Source organism: Aulonocara stuartgranti (assembly GCF_965226115.1).
Source record: "Aulonocara stuartgranti genome assembly, chromosome: 5".
Taxonomy (NCBI): domain Eukaryota; kingdom Metazoa; phylum Chordata; class Actinopteri; order Cichliformes; family Cichlidae; genus Aulonocara; species Aulonocara stuartgranti.
The window spans coordinates 39,977,124-39,997,500 of NC_138943.1; the positions used below are offsets into that span (position 1 = coordinate 39,977,124).

General features: G+C 42.3%; 1 protein-coding gene across 1 annotated transcript in view; it reads right to left on the reverse strand.

Annotated features, from left to right (window-relative positions):
* Positions 1-19,356: 19,356 nt before the first annotated feature.
* LOC309707002 (protein NLRC3-like) overlaps positions 19,357-20,377 on the reverse strand; it is a 31,071-nt gene continuing 30,050 nt past the window's right edge. The window contains exon 10 of the mRNA XM_082534075.1: positions 19,357-20,377. This exon is cut by the window's right edge and continues 671 nt beyond it. The gene's annotated coding sequence lies outside the window, so the exon portion shown is untranslated.

Below are 20,377 nucleotides of genomic sequence, written 5' to 3' on the forward strand. Positions count from 1 at the left end.
TCTAATGCAAGCCTCTGAACTGTATGTTGATAAGTACATGAAGCGTACCTCTACCTCTACAGCTGAAAACAGTTTGTATCCGCACTCTGAGGGGCTGCTGAATTGTTTTTAATACGCCACTTTTTGACGAACAGCAGATGATGAAATCCTCTTTATTGGAGAAACTGTCCCTGAGCTATTGTTGCTCATACTTACTGAGGTCCCTAGCTACTTCCTTACTATGTCAGTAAACTCTTTGAAAAGGAAAAAAACGTGGTTGTATTTCGCTTCAAGATGGCGCCGGTGTGCATGGCTGACCGTCTGCGACCTCGACTGCGCCTCGGCGTAGTACTCTTTGTTATTTTATCCTTGGTTTTATGTTCTCTAGGCGATTGTACGCTAATAACTTATGATAGAGACACGCTCCTGAATCTCCGGTTCTCCTGTCCTCAACGACTGGACAGTTATGGGACCATGGGTGGTGCCACTCCCCTGCCGCCCGTCTCTTCCACCAAAACGACCTACTTACCTTTTCCCTTTCTGCGTAGGAAACGCTTCAGGAAACGGGGTAGAAGGAGTGGTGCCCGCGTTCGCGTCAAGGCTCATATTAGAGCCATGGCTATGGATTACCCCTCTACAAGTCGTGAGCTGTCACGATTTATCTTCTACTCCAGGAGCCGCTTTGCGGCTAAATTGTTAAGTCATCGTTGGATATGCCCTGTTGGCCCTCAAACCTATCCTACCTGCCCAGTGGCTTATCACTCTGCTTGGTCTTGGATTACACCGCCTGGCCACGGTGTTCAACACAGCAATCTAAACACCCTGCGACGGGCTACCGCTAATGACCTAGCTCCTCGGACTCGGATGGCTTTATTTAATGTTAGATCTCTTTCAAATAAGGCCTTTCTCTTAAATGACTTTTTCCTCACCACGGGACTGGATGTTCTATTTCTGACGGAGACATGGACTTCTCCGGGTGAGTTTATCCCCTTTTCTGAGCTTCTCCCTCCTGACTGTGCCTTCTTTAGCTCACCAAGGCTCACCGGTAGAGGTGGTGGCCTAGCCTCGGTTTTTAAAAACAAACATGAAGCACGGCTGCTACCCTCCCCAACCTATTCTAGCTTTGAAGCTCAGTTATTGGAATTGACTGGCCCTCGGACTACTCTGTGTGTTGTGGTTTATCGTCCGCCTAAATACCACAAGATGTTTATTTCTGAATTTGCTGACTTCTTGGGATCCATTCTTTTTAAATATGGTTCTGTTATTATTTCTGATGATTTTAACATTCATGTCTGTTGTATGGATGACCAATTGGCTAACGATTTTCTAGCACTAACTGCTTCTTTTAATCTTACCCAGTGGGTGAATGAGCCTACCCATGCTAAGGGCCACACCCTTGATTTGGTTTTTTCATACGATGTGGATATATGTATTAAGGAAATTAGAAACACTGGACTTTCCGACCATTCCCCGGTTATCTTCGATCTTGACCTTGGCAACACCGGATCACGCTTTGAGGCTCCTCTTTGTCCTACGCGTACTGTGAATGCTGATACTCTGTTGAAATTTTCTAATTCTTTTGTGAACTTTTCATTTACTACGTCAGATTGTCTTACCCCACATACGCTTGAGAATTTCGCCAATACTCTATTAACTACATGTTCCTCTATCCTTGACATTGTAGCACCGATCAAAATGAAACGCCCCAGAACCTACTCACAATGTTGGTTAAATGATTCTGTTCGCGCCTTACGACGTATGTGTCGACGGGATGAGAGGAGGTGGAGGAAAGATAATCTCCAGTCATCATATGACACTTTATGCGTTAGCCGCTCGAAGTTTCAATCAGCTGCCAGAACGGCTAAAGCAGCTTTCCTATCTAAAATTATCACCACCAATGGAAACAACCCTCGAATTTTATTAGAAATTTTCAACTCTGTGGTCAACCCCTGCCCCTCTATGCCTCTGTCGTGCTCCCCGGGCCTTTGTGAAAAATTTTCAAGTTATTTTTTGGATAAAGTCGCATCTCTTAAATCTACCCTTCCTTTGGTGACCGACCGTATGCCCACCCCTGATTGTTCTACTACTTTTTGTCAATTTGAACCTGTTTCTCTCTCTACTCTGAAGCATCTAATTGAAAAACTGAACAATACTAATCTTGTACATGATGTTCTTCCATCCCGTATAGTCAAGGACTGTTTTAGTACAATTGGACCTTGTCTATTGTCCATATTGAACTCTTCCTTGCTGTCCGGCTATGTACCATCAGCTCTTAAACATGCTATAATCCAACCTGTTCTTAAAAAAAGTAACCTCGATCAAAATGATTATGCCAATTATAGGCCGATTTCCAAACTTCCCTTCGTGGCTAAAATTCTTGAGAAGGTAGTTCTGCTTCAACTTCAGACCTACCTGGATGAGAATAACATTAATGATAAATATCAATCGGCCTTTAAACAACACCACAGCACTGAATCAGCACTGCTCCGAGTTTTTAATGACCTTTTACTAATGGCTGACAATGGACGCCCCTCTGTCCTAGTGCTATTGGATCTTTCATCGGCATTTGACATGGTTGACCATAACATACTATTGGCGAGACTAGAGCACACTGTAGGCATCAAGGGCGCTGCCTTGGATTGGTTTAAATCTTACCTCTCCGATCGGCTCTCTTCGGTTCACTTGGCCACCTCCTCCTCCTCCGCTGTACCTGTTTGCTGTGGTGTTCCCCAGGGATCTGTGCTAGGCCCTACCCTGTTCTCACTGTATATGCTTCCTTTAAGTGTCATTTTTGAGAAATACCACATTGCCTTTCACTATTATGCCGATGACATCCAGATTTATTTTGAGCTGAATGATGATCTAGCTATGTCCGTGAGTAACTTTCGAGAGTGCATGTGTGAGGTCAAGCAATGGCTTCTGGCAAATTTTCTTATCCTTAACGATAAGAAAACTGAAATTATGATCTTTGGCAGTGACGCTCTTCGTGCCAAACTTCATGATGCTTTTGGATTTCTCACTAGTTCTTTCCCTGACACTGTTAGGAATCTGGGTGTGCTACTTGACAGCTCATTTAAACTTGATAAACAAGTATCTGCTGTCGTCAGATCTAGTTTCTACCAACTTCGCCTTATTTCCAAGGCCAAACACTACATCCCGCACAATGACCTGGAAAAGCTCATCCATGCCTTTGTAACGTCAAGACTAGATTACTGTAATTCACTTTATTTTGGTCTCCACTCTACCCTTTTACATAGATTACAGACAGTCCAGAATGCCGCTGCACGCATTCTAACTAAAACTAAGAAGTTTGCTCACATCACTCCCGTCCTTGCTGATCTGCACTGGTTGCCTGTGAAATTTCGTATTCAATTTAAAATTCTGTTGTTTACTTTTAAAATTACTAATAACACAGGGCCAAGTTATCTTAAGGAACTCTTAAACTCATATGCTCCTGCGAGGGCTTTAAGATCCTCCTCACAGTCATTGTTGGTTCAGCCCAGATCTCGCTTGAAGTCTAGAGGTGATCGAGCGTTTGCTCTAGCTGCACCTGAGCTGTGGAACAGTCTCCCGATTGGCATCCGGGCGTCTGATTCCATTCAATCTTTTAAATCACGGCTTAAAACATATCTGTTTGAACTTGCTTTTTCTACTAGTTAAATTCTCGCCTCGCTTCTTGTGAGTTATTCTATTAATGTGTCTGGTTGTTTTGCGTTGTCCTGCGCTGTCAATGTTTTCTATCACTGTGTTTGATGGTACAGCTTTACTCTGCTATAGCTGTGTGCTATAGTTTATTCCTATTAGTGGTTTTTACCTGTGAACATAATCCCACACTTATATGACTCCGATGTTTTAGTGTAAATCATTTTATTGTTTTGTTTTATGTAAAGCACTTTGGCATGCCCCTGGCTTTTAATGTGCTCTATAAATAAAGATTGTTGTTGTTGTTGTTGTTGTTGTTGAAGCTGTTGTAGATTTAAAGAAACATCTTAATTGAAGCAAAGGAAAAAACTGGAATGAATTTTATGTGACTGTTCATATTAAAGCCAACAACAAGTGAAAATCCAAAACCAGCTCCAATCTTTTGTATTAATGATCTCCCCTCTCTCTCTCTCTGTGTGTGTCTGTGTGTGTGTCTGTGTGTGTGCGTGTGTGTGTGTGTGTGTGTGTGTCTGTGTGTGTGTGTGTGTGTCTGTGTGTGTGCGTGTGTGTGTGTGTGTGCGTGTGTGTCTGTGTGTCTGAGTGTTTGTCTGTGTGTGTGTGCGCGTGTGTGTGTGTGAGTGTGTATGTGTGAGTGTGTGTGTATGTGTGTGTGTCTGTGTGTGTGTGTGTGTGTGCGAGTGTGTGTGTGTGTGAGTGAGTGTGTGTGCGAGTGTGTGTGCGAGTGTGTGTGTGTGTGCGAGTGTGTGCGTGTGCGTGTGCGAGTGTGTGCGAGTGTGTGTGCGAGTGTGTGCGTGTATGTGTGCGAGTGTGTGTGTGTGTGCGAGTGTGTGTGTGTGTGCGAGTGTGTGTGCGTGTGCGAGTGTGTATGTGTGTGAGTGTGAGTGTGTGTGCGTGTGTCTGTGTGTGTGTGTGTGCGTGTGTCTGTGTGTGTGTGCGTGTGTCTGTGTGTGTGCGCGTGTGTCTGTGTGTGTGCGTGTGTGTGTGTGTGTGTGTGTGTGTGTGTGTCTGAGTGTGTTTGTCTGTGTGTGTGTGTGTGTGTGAGTGTGTGTGTGTGCGTGTGTGTGAGTGTGTGTGTGTGCGTGTGTGTCTGTGTGTGTGTGAGTGTGTGTGAGTGTGTGTGAGTGTGAGTGTGAGTGTGTGTGTGTGTGTGTGTGTGTGTGTGTGTCTGTGTGTGTGTGAGTGTGTGTGAGTGTGAGTGTGTGTGTGTGTGTGTGTGTTTGTCTGTGTGTGAGTGTGTCTGTGTGAGTGTGTCTGTGTGTGCGTGTGTCTGTGTGAGTGTGTTTGTGTGTGCGAGTGTGTTTGTCTGTGTGAGTGTGTGTGTGTGCGTGTGTGTGAGTGTGTGTGTGTGCGTGTGTGTCTGTGTGTGTGTGAGTGTGTGTGAGTGTGTGTGAGTGTGAGTGTGAGTGTGTGTGTGTGTGTGTGTGTGTGTGTGTGTCTGTGTGTGTGTGAGTGTGTGTGAGTGTGTGTGAGTGTGAGTGTGTGTGCGAGTGTGTTTGTCTGTGTGAGTGTGTGTGTGTCTGTGTGTGTGTGCGTGTGTGTGAGTGTGTGTGTGTGCGTGTGTGTCTGTGTGTGTGTGAGTGTGTGTGAGTGTGAGTGTGTGTGTGTGTGTGTGTGTGTGTGTGTCTGTGTGTGTGTGTGTGTGTGTTTGTCTGTGTGTGAGTGTGTCTGTGTGAGTGTGTCTGTGTGAGTGTGTGTGAGTGTGTGTGAGTGTGAGTGTGTGTGTGTGTGTGTGTGTGTGTGTTTGTCTGTGTGTGAGTGTGTCTGTGTGAGTGTGTCTGTGTGTGCGTGTGTCTGTGTGAGTGTGTCTGTGTGTGCGAGTGTGTGTGTCTGTGTGTGTGTGAGTGTGTTTGTCTGTGTGTGTGTGTGTGTGTGTGTGTGTGGAGTCAGAGTGTGACCCATAAAGACTTCCCTAAACCTGCTGGTCTGGAAGTCCAGCAGTTCATCTAAACAAAAGGCACTTAGACTAAAACAGACATCCTACCACAGAACAATAAGAAGGTAGCACCTCTCCCATGATCCCAGGACGTGGGTGTGAATGCCAGAACACTCTGGAGTCACACAAAGTCTTTAAAGACTACTATCATTACACAATTGGTTCTACACCTCTAAGCATATATGGTTAGATATTCCCCAATAACAATGACAATGATAAAATATAAATCCAACAATGGTTTTCAGGGTTTTTATCGTTAACTTCGTTTCCCTGGGTCTTTTCCTGTGTTGTAGTCGTGTGTCTTATTTTGAAAGAAATGTTTACGCGTTACCATAGCGACCAGAGAGCATTAAGGCTGCAGACAGGTGCATCCAACAACATTTTATTTTCCCTTATTTGATTTATGGACCTAACTGTATGAACTGGACTTTGGCTTTAATTCTGCTCCTCTTCATCATTGCTGTGTTGCATTTCCATCATTCTGCTGCTGGATTCACTGCAGGCTTTAACAAACACTCCTTTGGGTCCAGGCCCAGCCACGTGTTTGTAAGCTGCTGTGCTCCTCACAAATAAAGCCTGAAGCAGCTCAGACTGTTAGAAGCAGCACTGAGCCCTGTTACAGTTATAGTGTTAGAGCAGCGGCTGCAGCCTACAGCATTTAAACTAGCTGTGTAATACTTCAGCTTTACATCATGCAGTAGTAGTTTATTAAACCCCCCAAAATATGACTATCCAGAGTTGGGACCAGGAAGCAGAGTTGCAGTCTTACACGCCTCTCTGCAGCTTCTCTCCTCCTGCTACCCCCCCAAAAACCCATCTCCATAGAGACTGTGTCAGCTCCCAAACAGACAAAAAACAAACTAAAAACCAGCAACAAACAACTTAAACATAAACAATCACAAAGAAAGAACAATACAGTATCCACATCTGAACCAAAGAGTAAAACAGTGAAATGTGGATTATTAAACATTAGGTCTCTCTCCTCCAAGTCTCTGTTAGTACATGTTAGTAAAAACATTTCTGCATTTTACCCATATTTTATTTTTAACTCAAAATCAAAGATTCCAGATTCTCCTACATGTTGGTTTTGAATCAGATAGGACGACAGATTTCAGGTGGCCCTGTGTCTTTCTCTATTACATTTGCCACTGTGTAACTCAAAGTTATTTAAGGACTAGTTTATTTCAATGGATGAGTTTACTGACTGACGCGCAGAAGAAATAGTTCTTTATGGAGCCTAGATGGTGTGAATGATGAGACCAAAGACTGCAATATCTTGTACCAAAAATATATTGAATAAATGGAGGAAAGGGGAAATGGAACAAAATAATTAACACAACACACAACACATCCTTTTTGGTCCTCTTCTTTTTAAAGTTCACTTTTAAGGTATTCCTCCTTAGAGTCCAGCTTCATACAAATGGGGAAATATGTCCGTAATCCAAAGACGGCTAAGTGGGGGAAAGAGGGGAAACAAAGAATGGTCCTACCGGCTCGCCACTTCAATATGAAGAAGATTAATTCAAAGGGAGGGAACAAAACCTGACCTGTAGGTCAGAAAAACGTCCATTAGCACATCAAGTTCGATTCAGTTTACCGGTAAACAAATATATTTTTCTGCAAGCCTATGTAACAATGCAAATCATCATCAACCAATGTACAACAGTTAAATTATTAATTATCTTGGCTACGTAGCTTAATCTATACAGTCCAGTAGCGTTCGCTACAAACAATACAAAAACAACAATAAAGGAAAACAGCTGTCTAACAGACAGCATAGCCGAATTCAAGGCAACACATAACAATAATCATTCAATCGCACTTTGTTTCAAAGTAAGCCCATTAAAGTGCTTAAGTAAATAAAAGTGTTCAAAAACAGCGGTTTTTGAGCCGGAGTTCTGCTCGCGGTGGGAACGCCGCCGCACAAAGTCATTTTTTAATCGCGAAAACGATCGACTGGTTACTGACAACCAAAAGGTTGTTTTTGGCAGATATTAAAGATCATGGGTGGGCGGGGCAAATGGAGCAGTTTTCTACAGTCGAGTAAAATTCCAGGAAAGAGCTGGGTGTGGCTTTCCTTTAAATCACATGATCAACAGCTTTAAGATGGAGGCAACTCGCTCAGTGTTTCCTGTTTCATTCTTAGACTGTGGCGATGGTAAGTAGCAGCTTTTCACTTGTTACCTGGCATCTTTTCAGCCACCAATGATAGTCATTGTATGTTATCAACATTTCACTAACTATGTTTTCTCTCATGTTTAAAATAGGCCGACCAAGAGCAAAATAGGTATGTCTGCAGACTCTGCTGTAGCCAAAGTTATCAGATCTCCTGTGTTTTTAAATCCCTAACTGCTCGATCATTATCATTTTAGAAGACAACAATTTCTCAAAGGAGGTTCAAAACTAATGCCTACAAGATTACCAAGAGGATGGTTCGGGGCTCTTACATGACTCCGGGAAGTCAACACTTGGTGGATGAGGTGTGTTACCTTTGACACTTTTAAGACAGTCCTGTTTATCACTACTAACAATAAGCAAATATGTTTTCACTCAACAGATCCTTCACAGCATGTTGTTTCTGGGCAAAATCAACAACATCCCCTTTTCTCCAGAAGAAATCTTCCCTAATCCTTTTGTGTTGGGTTCTTTAATGAGAAGATATCCCAGGCCTTTTAAGTTGTATTCGACTCAGCTTCCCAGGCGAAGTCCCTTCTCCTGTGTGCTCGACATGGTAAGATAACTCTTCTCACATTTTCAGTCAATCTGACAAACTTCCAGTTTTTAGGAAAGTATAATGCAAAGTGCTTTTTTACTGAGAAATCCAAAGAAAATCCATACTGTACCTTATACTTCAACATATGCTTCTAGCTATACTTCTCCACCAAACACAGAGACTGCAGGAGAGCTGGAGACTTGCTTCAGAATTTGTTAGTTCTAAATAATGTCTAACAGACTCATTATTGGAGATGCTTACAGTCTTCAAGGCGTATATGATGCTGTCACTGTGTAGCTGCTGGATCTGTTAAGCTCAAAGACTCTAAATTCAGCGTGTTTTGACAGCCCGGCATAGCAAAATAGAAAAAAAAAGGTCAATTAGCAAATTTAATTATAAATTAGTGAGAACAAAGATGGATTTTTGCTTATTGATTTAAAATTAAATAGATTTTTGTGACACGTTTCACCCCCTATCTTAAAATGTCTAAATCAAAAGCATCCAATGGTCCTGCATAGTTAAATAAGTCAAGCAGCGAAACAAACATGTTGATCAACTTTCTATGAAAAACAACTATATAATCAGGTGCAACACTTTGACCAGATCTGTAACTGTTTTCAGATCGTCCTGCAAAATAACTCAGAGAATGAAGAGCAAATAAAGCAGAGTCTGCAAGATCTCCTCACAGACTTGGACTTAGAAGAGAATAATAAAAAAACAGCTTTCGTCTCGTCCACCATCTGCATTTCTCAAAAATCCCAAACCAACAAATCAGAAAGGTACTGCGGAGTCTCCATGTCCACCAAAGGTCCTAACGCTGGGAAAATTATGATTGCTGCCTCCTGTCTTAGCAAATGGCATAAATATGTATCTGGTGCGGTGATGACCTATTATCCAAACACAGTCCAGAAAGATTACTTTGATGGAACAATTGAAGTACCTGGAAATATCAGGTGTGAGGCTTTTTGTCTCCGTGATGGTGCCAGAATGAAGCCTTGCAGATCATGTAAGAATTTGTTTGGCTTGAACACAGAAGACCTCAGAGAGTGGCCATATGGTAACTGTGCTGAAGCTGAGAGCCTGAGCAATTTGCTTGAAAATGAGAGAGAAGTTGAAACACATGTGGATGAATACTCAGCTGAAAAGGACAACAGGCAGAGAGCTGAGGATGAGGTTGGTAGGGTTCTTAGAACTGTGTTGCAAAGGATTCGGTTTAACTGGACAGGTGAATTTTACAACCCAGAACAAGAGTGAGATTTCATGAAATCATTTGCATTCATCATTCTGATAAATCAAAGATTCTCTGCTCTGACAGCATCTGTGTGGATTTTCTGTAATCACAGAGACGTGTATAAGCATGTTTACTTTCCATCTCCATGTAATTGTCACATTTAATAATTAAAACTGGCTTCTATGGGTTTTTGTTTGTTTGCTTACATATCTAGTGTTTAATGCAATATGAAGCATTATCAGACAGCATTTATTGGGAAGAATCCCATATTTATACTGGTCTGTACCCAGGGTACACAGAAAATAAAAACACATGTTTTCTTATTATGATCCCAACTATAATTTACTTAAGCAAAAGCACTACATGTGTAGTTATAATATTTATAGCAGTTACTGTTGAGCTTTAAATTTATCATCTTAAATGTTTATATGCTGATTATATTGCTTTATATAAGAAAGGCCTAACTCTGAGTACACTCTGTGCCAAAAAGTGCTGACAGGAAACTGCATGCTTTTGCAGAAACGTGCTTTTGCAGCTAGAAAGTGAAGCTGATATATATCAGTTTTAATTAGTTTTTACCAACTGCTTGCTAGGGCAATCCCACGAGTTTGGTGTTTTTGTATTGAACATGATTCCAAGTGCTTTCTATAACACATAGCAGAGGTGCCACAACAAAGACTGAGAAGAGGACAGGAAGAGACAGTGAAAGAGATGCACTCCTTCGCCATTCATGTTAAAGCGTTGCATAGCTTTAATTTTAGAGAGTGTTGCATAACTTCAGTCATTTTTCTACCACAGGTGAAGCCAAGAATTGTGAAGCTCTCTTTTGGCCAAATACCAGAATCTGTAAGAAGAAGAAAAAACAAACAATCAAATAGGTCATTATTAAGAGAACAACAATCTCTTGATGATTATCCACAGTGTCTTTGATAACTCTGAGATACAAACTGTCAAGGATATACACATCCCAGCAAACAATAGCTGTGTTTGACTAAAGCGATTAATAACAAGGACAGAGCTACAATCACTACAGTCAAACATAAAGGGCTTAATCCTGAATCCAAGTCTGAGCTGTGATGCCGTTGGTGCTGAAAGCTGCTCAGATCCTGAAGCTGCACGTTTTGTCTCTCTCTAACCAAACCAGCAGCAAAAGAAGACACATTTCGCTTGACATAAACATTGTCATGAATTCCCTCTTACTTTTGCTGGTTTGCTTCCACCACCATTAAAACACACACAGAAAAACAACACAGCACAGCTCTCTGCCTCTCTCAGTGTACTTTAAGAACACCGTTTCCCATCTCAAATCTCTGTTTTTGGCATTATTCGCTTGCTTGTTATGAAGCAGTCTACCGTTGTTTACAGCCATTTTTTTTAATGACTTCTGACAAGACAGCCTCATTTCTGCTGTTCAATACCAAATTTTATTTATTTTTTTCAAATTAAGTGAAACTGCAAAATGCTCTGCTGTGTCTCTATTAAAACCTCTTATTAAAACCTCTGAATCACTTCAGCAGCATCAGCCAATGTACATTTGTTGAGTCGTGGTTCTCGTCTGCTTTTGTTCTACTGCAGAATAATATTTTTAAGGTTATCTACTGTAAAAAGCTAGGCCAGGAAAATCTGCTTCATGGTTTTGTGTTTTATCCTCAGTTACTTTGACACAAAAGCATCTGCTGTGATGCTCACACCTCTGATGAAGTTTCACAAGTGTCAGTACTGATAAATGATCAGAATTATAATGTTTCTGACTCTCTGAGTAAGAATTAAATGGAATCTAATTGGGACCTTGTGAATTGGAATTGAACAGGTTCTAGAAATCAGTGATGATACTCAGCTCCAATACCCACCTATGATATTAGGCTTACGAACGCTGACTGGGTTTCATTTACCAGCTTTTTATGTTCTTCCTGCAGTTTCCTCCCCACATCACTCATCTTAACTTTTTTCCAGTCCTCCTCAGTCTAAACAGAACACACAACAATACAAAGAAAAGCTCAGGTGATTGATCTCTAACACTAGGCATCCCCAGTCTTATTCTTAGCAGTCTAACTTCTCACCATATCTTTGAAGGCCTCTCCATTGTAGTAGCGCTTGGATGCTGGATACTCTATCGTTTTGTCACATAGTTCCAGGAAACTGGAAGCCACCAGATGCAGCTCCTCTCCGTCATAGCCGTACAGCTTTTTGTCCTCACGCGTCATCAGCACAAGCTCGTCACATGGACATGAGGTGCCCTTTACCACACCAATAACCTGCATTTTTACAATCTCGGGAAGGTAGAATTTTCCCCAGGCGTTAACTTCATCATCATCCCCGTTGTATTTGGTGTTCTCAAGCTCTTCTATCCACAGGTCAGCACCACTTGGCTTCTTCAGGTGAACGCACATGCTTTTGTTTTTGGAAACAAAATCTTTCACCCATTTCAGGTACTTTTCACCTGGAAAGAAGCAGACAAGGAAATATGGATGAATGTAGAAGTGTTGGAAAAGACAAATAGCAAGGTTATCCTACAGCAGTTTGTGAAAATGTTGTATCTTGAAATAAGCAGGCAAAATGAGGATCTCACTTATCTCATATGTTCTGACTACCGACTTTCTTCAGTTAAAGGACAAAAAAAGGGCACACTGGAGGCTGACAGAGTGTGCAATGGTGGGAATCATTTTGCAGAACTCACTAAAGTTTGTTTCTCCTGGAACAAGCTTTTTACACTTCGGCAAATGAAAATACTGTGTTAAACTAAAAAAGAGCACCAGACCAAGGTCTACAGTACTAACAGAAAAGCATGCCGTTACCTGTTGCCTGTCGACACAGCTGCTGATCTTCCTCACCAAAAAAATGAGGATCCCTGAAAGGAATAGAAAGGTTATGTTAAAATGAATGACTGTCACGGTGATCATGGGAAGCTCCGAAATATCACAACAATAGCTACGAAATCACAAAATGCAGTGTGATGTCTGTAAGCACCAAACATGACATCTCTGCAAATTCATCTTGAAACATGTAGGTACCTCACACGTACAGCTGCTGCCATCTCAGCCATTTATCACTGTGGCTGCCACTTCACAAGCGCATGGCACAACATAGAAGAGCCACCTCCACAGGACAAGACTCAGCAGTCCATCTGCATCTTAAGGATAAAGGATACTCTTTCGAGGATGCCAATGTTCACATTTTGGACAGAGAGGACAGATGGTTTGAAAGAGGAGTGAAAGAAGCATCTATGTCCACTGTGAGCGACCATCTTTGAACAGAGGCGGTGGTTTACGACACCAACTCTCTGCCATCTATAATCCAGTTTTGAGATCCTTCCCAGACGCCTTAACGTCCACTCACATCCTGGGCCATCTGACCTCAGGAATTCACATGATAAGGTGGGGCCAGGTTTCACAATGAACTCACCCGAAACTCTGGCTGATTGGGACCCACACCCAGTTTCACACCTTGGCTCAGGCGATTAGAGGATCATCAAGGGGTCCTTTTGTCCCTCTGTGGGGGGTCACTCCCACTAGGTTTATATCTGGGACTCTCCACCATTTGACCTTAGAACTGAAGAAGCTTCTCGTTTTCTTTGCAAGCTCCTTCGACTACGATGACCTGGATGACTGAGAACCTTCACAGACATAAGGTGAATGTGACAAACAAAGCGCCTTCTTGTTCTCTGTGATAATGTAAAGTTATTAATGAAAAAACAAACGAGTAAAAAACGGACTGGAAACATGTCTTCAATCAAAACTCGACAAAAACAAAGAAACAGCCTCACTTCTCTGCGACGCTCCCTAAAAATGACGTTACGTGTTACGTACCAGAGATTTCTATACAGCCCTTTATCAAGCCGAGAGAAAGTGACGCAAAACCCTCCAACTAATAACGACTAGCAGAGAGGCTCAGCTGAGTGTAGTTACCTGGTTTGCAGACGCATACAGACGTTTCCTGTCCTCTCGGACGCAGCTGTGATAGAACATGTGGTGCATTACCGCCACCAACTGGCTTGGAGTGAGGACCGGAAATCGCTCATGCCAAATCAAAAAAAAAAAACATAAAGAAAGATTAAGTGAAGAGATAAATGAATACATTAAATCAAGAAGAAAAAAACCCACCACCGGACATATACATCCTCATATCCTTCTGTACAAATGAGTTTGTTTTAGAAACTGAAAAAAGCCACAAAACCTTCACATCTAGAAATCCTTTGCAGTAAAACTTGTTTTTTGGCAGGTTCCACAGGTTTTGAATCAGTTTTCTTCTTTATTCCTGATAATTTTGACAATGAAAAAGAACATGTTCTATAGGGCTTTGGAGTTGACGTCACGCCGCAATGCATTGTGGGAGCGCGGCACCATTTTCGAGGTCTACGAATCAAAACAAACACACTGTGTTGGAACGACGATTACAAGATGCTTAAAAGCAGCTCAAAAGAGAAAGGACTGTAGAGACCGATTGCGTCCAGAGGCGAAGCGGCAGTACTTGCAGAAAATAGCGTGCAGTGGAAATGTGGACCCGTATGAAATACGGCCGTGGAGTAGAAACCCTGAAGACGTAGCCTGATATATTTTCGTACCTTATCTGTGGAGTCAGCGCGTACAAGTCGTCATTCAAACAAAGGTAAGTCAGCTCGAGTACTGCGTGTGAAATGCGTTTGATTTCCCTGCAAACATTCACATTAGTGCAGCATAAATTCATTCATGAGGGGAAATTACAGTGAGAACATGTGGAGGCTGTTAGAGGGAGAAGATAGTGAGTTCAGTGCAGGGCTGTGCAGAGAGGTTTAAAGGGGCGGGTGCTCAAAGTTAAAAAGGGGCACATTGAACCAGGCTGAATAACAACAACACACATTCATCAAGAATCTAATATGGGAAGGGCAGGGCTGTGTTGGTCTGAGACTGTAGACATTAAAAAGTCCACAGGAGAGATGGTAGCTGATTAAACAAGTGTCATGAGATAATAACAAAATGCAAAGATTGGTGACAGCGCTTGGAACCATAAGGCAACAAAAAACTATGTATGTAAAAAAAAAAAAAAAAAAAAAAAAAATATATATATATATATATATATATATATATATATATATATATATATATATATATATATATATATATATATATATATATATATATATATATATATATATATATATATATATATATATATACATACACACACAGTGGGGCAAAAAAGCATTTAGTCAGCCACCGATTGTGCAAGTTCCCCCACTTAAAATGATGACAGAGGTCAGTAATTTGCACCAGAGGTACACTTCAACTGTGAGAGACAGAATGTGAAAAAAAAATCCATGAATCCACATGGTAGGATTTGTAAAGAATTTATCCGTAAATCAGGGTGGAAAATAAGTATTTGGTCACCTCAAACATGGAAAATCTCTGGCTCTCACAGACCTGTAACGTCTTCTGTAAGAAGCTTTTCTGTCCCCCACTCGTTACCTGTATGAATGGCACCTGTTTGAACTCATCATCTGTATAAAAGACACCTGTCCACAGCCTCAAACAGTCAGACTCCAAACTCCGCCATGGCCAAGACCAAAGAGCTCTCGAAGGACACCAGGAAAAGTATTGTAGACCTGCACCAGACTGGGAAGAGTGAATCTACAATAGGCAAGCAGCTTGGTGTGAAAAAATCAACTGTGGGAGCAATCATCAGAAAATGGAAGACGTACAAGACCACTGATAATCTCCCTCGATCTGGGGCTCCACGCAAGATCTCATCCCGTGTGGGGCTGCTGGTGGAGCTCACTAGGATGAGCAGGTGACCACGAGGTGGAGAGCAGCTGGCCTGGCTTTGACCCGGGCCACGCCCCCTTTCTCTCTGCTTTGCTGTCACTTATCTTCACTGCTCTGTCCAATAAAGCTGAAAAAGGCCCCGAATCAAAGAAATCTGCTGCAGCCTCTGAAATGTCTTCTGTTTCCTTCCCGACGGCTTTTTCACCGTCAGCCCATCAGACAGTCCAGCAGCATTTATGATGATGTCATGATGTTGAAGAGGCTGCTACGGTGGCCTCCCATGACCCCCAGCCTCATCACAGCTGAGATGCAGACATTTGAAAACATTCAGCAGACAACTGAATAACAGTCCAACACAACAGTCTGTGTGCAGACACACACTGACCTTTCATATAGTCAAACACAGCTGGTTGAGTCATTTCTCTGTGAGTCTAAAGTGAATCTAGTATTTGAAAGTCCACTTCCTGTATTTGTTGTTGAAGACTTCTTCAGCTTCTTCTCAAGGACATCAGCTGCTTGTTTGGCAGCAGAGGCAGTTAAGAAGCTTCCTGAAAAACACTGAACAGTGAGTTCACTGTGGCATATGACAGATTCAGCTTTCTGTGTGCAAATGTGTCTGTGTCGACCTTTCAAATGCTGTTGAATCCAAAACATCAGCGGCTCCTCGGCTGCTCACTTCATGCACTTCTGTCTGTGTGACAGTCCAATGACATCACAGCTGTTTCCAGCCCCAGTGTCTCAGGACTGGACACCTTTAAACATGTCGAGGATCAAACAGCGTCCAGCTAAACACACATGAAACTATCAGAGCTGACAATCATTCCAATAACATCTAATGGTTCATGTATGTAGACACAGGACTACAAGGAAATGGCTCTCAGCATCTGGCTGTGGGAACACATGAGTCCCTGTTTGTGTTCAGATTGTGTGCATGTTTTAGACGTGTGTCACATGTAGAAACACAACAATCCCACAATGACACACAGATGTGTTTGACACAGCTGTGCAGCTGTAAGTTGTTTCTAATGATTCATTGAAGCTCTTCTAACATTCTGGAGACGATCAGTACATGAATCTGTTCAACACGACAACAATTTGACTTCAGTGTGAACGTTTGCATTAAATAACCTTCTTCATCCAGCTGACAGCATCTTCATCCTATGATGTGAACAGTTCCTCCTGTTGATGACAAACCTCTGACAGGATCTGCTTGAGGAGCTTTTTCATGTGCAGCTCTCTGAGCTCAGGGCTGAGCTGCTGTTTCATCTTTAAGAGCTGCTGCCTCCTCGCCGGACTTGTTCTCCTCTTCTTCTCCTAATGACACCATTTCTGCTTCATATTAAATTCAATAAAGATGCTGACATGTATCTGTAGCAACAACATCATTGAATCTAGAACAACTGGAGCCAAACCAGTGGCTCTGCTGGGATCACTGGTGAGCCAACACTTCCTTGTTGATGCAGATTTCAGGGCTTCCTTTTGCTCCTCCGTTATAACTGTTCTCTCTTCTCAACACATGATGACACAAAGGAATCAGCAGTGACAAAGATGATGCTGAAGAGAAGCACACACTTCACACATATAACAGAGCAGTGCAGTTACACACACCTCTGCTCGACATCAGGCCTCAAACAAAGACACAAAACACTAACTTGACTCTAAACAGAAGAAACGAGCAGCTGTTTCTGTTCTGTGCTTATTTATATTTGACACACATGCTTCTCTTTGTGCAAACACACATCGCACTATAAGGGTAACCTCGCACACAATGATTGGACAGCACAGTGATGATGCTGGGAGATCCTATACGCAGCAACACAGAAACACTGAGAACTTTAAACAATGATGGAAAGTGTTATAAATGACTTGTTGGCCTCTGATCTGTCACAAACAGCTGAAACGTGTCTCTCATGAGTCACATGAAGGTTTTTGACAGAAAGGACAAAAAGTAGCTGCAGTCAGTTTGTGTCATTTTTATATTTATTCATCTGGGAGAAAAATCTGAGGGACATTAAAATGTGTTTTCAACAGAGACAAGAACATGAATATAACAGAACAGGTAAATGAACATGTTTCAAGTAAACAGCTGGACTGATCAGGTCCAAACACAGAGTGATAAACTTGTCAAACAGCTGTCATATCTTTATATAGAAGCTCTTTATAAATGCTGCTCACTGCAGTCTGTTTACTAATAATGTCAAAGTGTTAGAAACACAGAAACATCAGAATGGTCTTTGTTCACAGAAACCTGTCTGGGATCCTTTGTTGTTCTTTTGATGCAGAGTTACATTATAAATATAAAGAGTTATTTCAGAGTCTCATCAGTTTTCCTGCATGTCTTTATTTAACACATCAGCAGGGCTGAAGCTCTCATGTTAAACACACACTGATCTATGGACACGTTCATGTGTTTCTAACAGAACCAGGCTGTTATCAGCCTGCACTAACATTATGTCACACACACTGAATGTAACAGTGACAGTTTACATCATCACACAATCAGCTGTGATTGTTTCACTGTCATCAAACGAGTCAACAGGAAGTAGAATCAATAGAAACCAATCATTTACTGACAGCATGTCTGATGGAAATAAGTGCAGATTATGTATGAAGTCTAACTGCACACAGTAACTGTGTTACAATAAGGACTTAACAGCGCCCTCTGCTGGAGTGTTTCAGTACTGCGTTAACTAGAATACACCACCTCCTCCTCACACCACCTGCTACAGCTCTACTCTTCTATGACTACAGTCATCCACAGCACTGATGTGAGGTCACATGGTTCATATGTAAGGAGCACAGCTGACCTCAGGTCAGTTTAATGACTGTGAGCAGCAGCTGTGTTATTGTCACTGTGACAGGGAGACACTCTCAGACACAGCGCTCATGTCAGCTTGTTCTCATGCAGGAGGATCAGGAGCTCCATGTTTGTCTTTCTGTTTGAATCATGATGTGTTTGTGCCATCAGAGTCTGTCATGAGTACTCAGGGTTTCATAGCAGCTCTTCTGGATGCTGACGAGGACTCCAACCTCATGTTTCACCTCTCTGAGCTTCTGATGTCTGTGAACACTCGTGTTTCTTCTCTGGGCTCATCTGGACAAAAACACCTTTCTGTGTTTGGCTGCAGCCTCATTCTGACTGACAGGAAGTGTGTTATCCATGAGCTGCACTTCTGTGAGGAAGTTTCCTGCTGTGTTTCCTGTCTGTGGACAAACACGAGTGTTCCAGCTGAGGACTTGGTTCCTTCCACCTGTCCATACAGGACATCACGCTGTCTGCAGCTCTGTAAATGCAGCTCCAGGTCCTTCCACGTGCTGCTCTGTATTTGTGCAGTTTGTAGTGTGTCCTGGGAAACGTAGCACACATGGTGTTCTTCTGCTGTTTCCTCCTTTCACTGAGTGTGAAACACTGACGCTGTGCTGTTGTTCACAGAGGGGAGCTGATTCTAGCTGCAGCTGGACTCTGTCATCTAACTGAATGTGTTGGTGCTGATCACGGGGCTCTGAGGGGGGAGCAGCAGGAGGACTCTGGATGCTGACGTCAGTGTATCTGTGGAAGCTCCCACAGCGTGTCTGTCATTCAATATTGTGCTGTATATTGTATCTATGCAAAGATGAACAGACTGTGTGTTCACTGGTCTCTGTGCTGCAGCTCTGATGTCATCATCACTCCCTCCTCCACCCTCAGCAGTCCCAGCATGCTGCTGTGGTGCACCCCACCCTCACTCTACACCTGAGCCACAGACCACACCCTCCACCTCAATATACACCACAGTTTTCTCTGCTGTGGAAATGAGATCAGGAGGAAATCATCATTATTATTATTTAATAAACGCTCACATTAATGTGGGCTTATTTGTTTCATATTAGAAACATTAGTTGAGTGTTTTTAGTATAAAATGGTCAAAGTCCCTCTTTTTGCTCCTCCCCTCACCTGTGGATGGGCGGTGCTGTTACCGTGGTGACAGCTTGGATGTGTTTCGGTCCTGCCTGGTTATCACTGCAGGAATCTTTCACATTTATTACAGGTAATAACTCTGATTTTTCTGTGTATTATGAACCAAATGTATCCTGATACACACAGAGATGGATGAGCAGAGGTTTTTTTGCAGTTTATGTAGTTACTATGGACTTAATGCATACATATTATTAAAATTAGGGCTATAACAGTTGTATTGATGTATAGCAACTTGAAATGCTCCCACAAATGGCTCCACAGCATGTAAAAATATAACAAAAGCTCTGGCGGACTTGGTTCTGTGGTCAGTCTTAAAGGGTGAAGTTCAACTCTGTAATCTTCACTGTGTCACAGAGTTCAGTGAGTCCCGTTATTCACAGTATCAATCAGATCATCAGAGAACAGCTGATCAGCAATCAGTGGTGCCAACAGCGCCTCCTGTGGTGAGAGGATGCAATAATGCAATGTAGCATTTTTCCACTCAACACTTGCAGTCATGGAAACTGTCTGTTGGATCTGTGTGACGTTGCTTTCTTGGTTAGAGTTCCTCACAAATGTCCAGATGATTCTTCTAATGAGGCGTCGACCATGTTTGCAGCTCTTTGGAAGAAAACGTCGCCCTTTGCCATCCTTACTTTTCTTTGACTTCTTCAAATGCAGCTGAACTCCAGCTGGTATTTTCTTGGACTTTGCAGCTGTTTCTGGTCATCAGTTCATTCCTGCAAACCTCTGAAGCTGAACAACAATGATGCTGCATTGCTGGCTGATCCCAAAAGGTTGATTCTGTTCATCTGGACGTTTTCAGAAACGTTTGCTCACTGATCAGGTGACTTCTTCAGTCTCAGCTGACTGCAGCTTTACAAGCTTACAAACAGCACATTTGCACAATGACTGAAAGCAGCAGCACCTGATATATATGATACTAATATAATACATATACATATATAATCCATACTAATGATGAAGGAACTGAGCTCACAGTCCATTGTTCATTCAGTGAACTACTCAGTTTATTTTGGGCCTCAGAAATGCTCACTCTGTTTGTACATCACTGTCAGCAATAGACTCATTCTGCTGTGTGGACAGGAACACATGTGACATCACTTCCTGTTTGTTTGTGACTGAAGAAGTTTACAAGGAATCATTTAGAAGAGTTTCAAAC